This window comes from Colobus angolensis, unplaced genomic scaffold (genome assembly GCF_000951035.1).
Source record: "Colobus angolensis palliatus isolate OR3802 unplaced genomic scaffold, Cang.pa_1.0 Scaffold308, whole genome shotgun sequence".
Classification (NCBI taxonomy): Eukaryota; Metazoa; Chordata; class Mammalia; order Primates; family Cercopithecidae; genus Colobus; species Colobus angolensis.
In genome coordinates, this window is record NW_012116355.1 from 1664915 (window position 1) to 1667571 (window position 2657).

The 2657-nt window shown below is 56.9% G+C and overlaps 2 pseudogenes across 2 annotated transcripts in view; one reads left to right on the forward strand and one right to left on the reverse strand.

Annotated features, from left to right (window-relative positions):
* LOC105517836 overlaps positions 1–167 on the reverse strand; it is a 2760-nt pseudogene extending 2593 nt beyond the window's left edge. The window contains exon 1 of the transcript XR_001002720.1: positions 63–167. The product of XR_001002720.1 is annotated as a ferritin heavy chain pseudogene (transcript). The remainder of the gene's footprint in view (positions 1–62) is intronic.
* Positions 166–1708, forward strand: LOC105517828 (annotated as a pseudogene). The gene has a single exon (XR_001002718.1). The product of XR_001002718.1 is annotated as an inosine-5'-monophosphate dehydrogenase 1 pseudogene (transcript).
* The last annotated feature ends 949 nt before the right edge of the window (positions 1709–2657 follow it).

The following is a 2657-nucleotide window of genomic DNA, read 5'->3' on the forward strand; positions in this document are numbered from 1 at the left end:
CCAGCTTGGGCCACAGACCTTGCCTCAAAAAAAAAAAAAAAAAAAATTCCCCCATTCCCTGCCCGCCGGGCCGCGGCAGCAGCATGGCAGGGGTGCGGCATCAGCAGCCGCAGCAGCAGGTGGCCCAGGGGGTGTTTCTGTCGGGTCGCATGGTCTGGCGGCAGCATGGTGGACTACCTGATCAGCCGCACACCAGCTACCTGCTCGAGGACAGGCTCACAGGGCAGCAGCTCTTCGCCAGCGCCCACAGTCTCACCTACCATGACTTCGTGATTCTCCCAGGGTTCATAGACTTCTTAGCTAATGAGGTGGACCTGACCTCAGCCCTGACCCAGAAGATCACACTGAAGACACCGCTGATCTCCTCCCCCATGGACACTGTGACAGAGGCTGACATGGCCATCGCGATTGCTCTGATGGGTGATATTGGTTTCATCCACCACAACTGCACCCCAGAGTTCCAGGTCAAGGAGCTGCATAAGGTCAAGAAGTTTGAACAGGGCTTCATCGCGGACCCCGTGGCGCTGAGCCCCTCGCACACTGTGGGTGATGTGCTGGAGGCCAAGATGCGGCATGGCTTCTCTGGCATCCCCATCACTAAGACGGGCACCGTGGGCAGCAAGCTGGAGGGCATTGTCACCTCCAAAATATCAACTTTCTTGCTGAGAAGGACCATACCACCCTCCTTAGTGAGGTGATGATGCCAAGGATTGAGCTGGTGGTGGCTCCAGCAGGTGAGACGTTGAAAGAGGCAAATGAGATCCTGCAGCGTAGCAAGAAAGGGAAGCTGTCTTTCGCCAATGATCATGATGAGCTGGTGGCCATTATCACTGGCACTGACCTGAAGAAGAACCAAGACTACCCTCTGGCCTCCAAGGATTCCCACAAGCAGCTGCTGTGCGGGGCAGCTGTGGGCACCTGTGAGGATGACAAATATCACCTGGACCTGCTCACCCAGGCAGGCATCGACATCATAGTCTTAGACTCATCCCAAGGGAACTCAGTGTATCAGATCGCCATGGTGCATTACATCAAACAGAAGTACCCCCACCTCCAGGTGATTGAGGGGAACATGGTGACAACAGCCCAGGCCAAGAACCTGATTGATGATGGTGTGGACCGGCTGTGCGTGGGCATGGGCTGCGGCTCCATCTGCATCACCCGGGAAGTGATGGCTTGTGGTCGGCCCCAGGGCACTGCTGTGTACAAGGTGCCCGAGTATGCCTGGCACTTTGGTGTGCCCATCATAGCCAATGGAGGCATCCAGACCGTGAGGCACATGGTCAAGGCCCCAGCCCTTGGAGCCTCGACAGTGATGATGGGCTCCCTGCTGGCCGCCACCATGGAGGCCCCTGGTAAGTACTTCTTTTCAGAAGGGGTGTGGCTCAAGAAGTACCAGGGCATGGGCTCACTGGATGCCATGGAGAAGAGCAGCAGCAGCCAGAAACGATACTTCAGTGAGGAGGATGAGGTGAAGATCGCATAGGGTGTCTTGGGCTCCATCCAGGACAAACGGTCCATTCAGAAGTTCATGCCCTACCTCATAGTGGGCATCCAGCACGGCTGCCAGGATGTCGAGGCCCACAGCCTGTCTGTCCCTCCGTCCATGATGTACTCAGGAGGGTTCAAGTTTGAGAAGCGGATCATGTCAGCCCAGATCAAGGGTGGCGTCCATGGTCTGTATTTTTAGGAGGAGCAGCTGTACTGAGGACAACAGTGAAGGCCAAGGTGGTGGAGGGGGCGCACCCCAGTGTCCCTCTTCAGGCACAGCCTCCCTTCATAACTGAGTGGTCCACAGATTTGCACTATGGGTTCCCCAGCTCCTTTCCAGGGAGAGAGCAGGGGAGGCCCTGAGGGGTCTGCAGGCCCTCGCTGGGCCTCCCCTGCAGAGTCAGGACTGCTCTCTGGGCCAGGCTGCCCTGGGAGTCCCCCGAGCCCAGCCAGCCGGGTTCTCAGGCCCTGTGCCTGCCTCAGGTCTTTCTTGCTGCAGCCTGCTCCAGCCCAGCCCCCATCCCAGGGGCAGGCAGCCCCTCCTGGCTTCTCCTGTAGGGCACCTCCCTGCCCCCAGCCCCCCAGAAAATGGTGCTCTCCTGGCCCTGCCTCTGGCCCTTCCTGGGCCGCTGCCCCCTCAGCCATGTGGCACTTCTGAGCTCCTGACCTAGGCCAAGGGGAGGTCTCTGCCCCCTTCCCTGACCCTGGGCTACCCTTTGGTCTGCCTCCTCAGGCCACTCCCCTGTCCCTGGCCCTGGGGAGGAGGCTGCCCGGGTCATGGCCACCTGCCTGTCATTCCTGACTTACCACCATCCCCAGTGAACCATTCCTGCCCTCTCCTCAGCTGCAGTTGAAGGCTTTAACTTTGCACACTTTAGGATCACAGTTGCATCATTGTGTATTAAATAATTGGAATAAATCAAGCAGGTCTCAAAGCCAAAAAGAAAAAAAAAGAAAGGAAGGAAGGAAGGAAGGAAGGAAGGAAGGAAGGAAGGAAGGAAGGAAGGAAGGAAGGAAGGAAGGAAGGAAGGAAGGAAGGAAGGAAGGAAGGAAGGAAGGAAGGAAGGAAGGAAGGAAGAGAAAATTATGTAGACCAGAGTTCATAGGTTCCAGCTCTGGCTTATCTCTTGTCTGGTTGCATGACTTGTCATTTTTGGCCTTAGTTT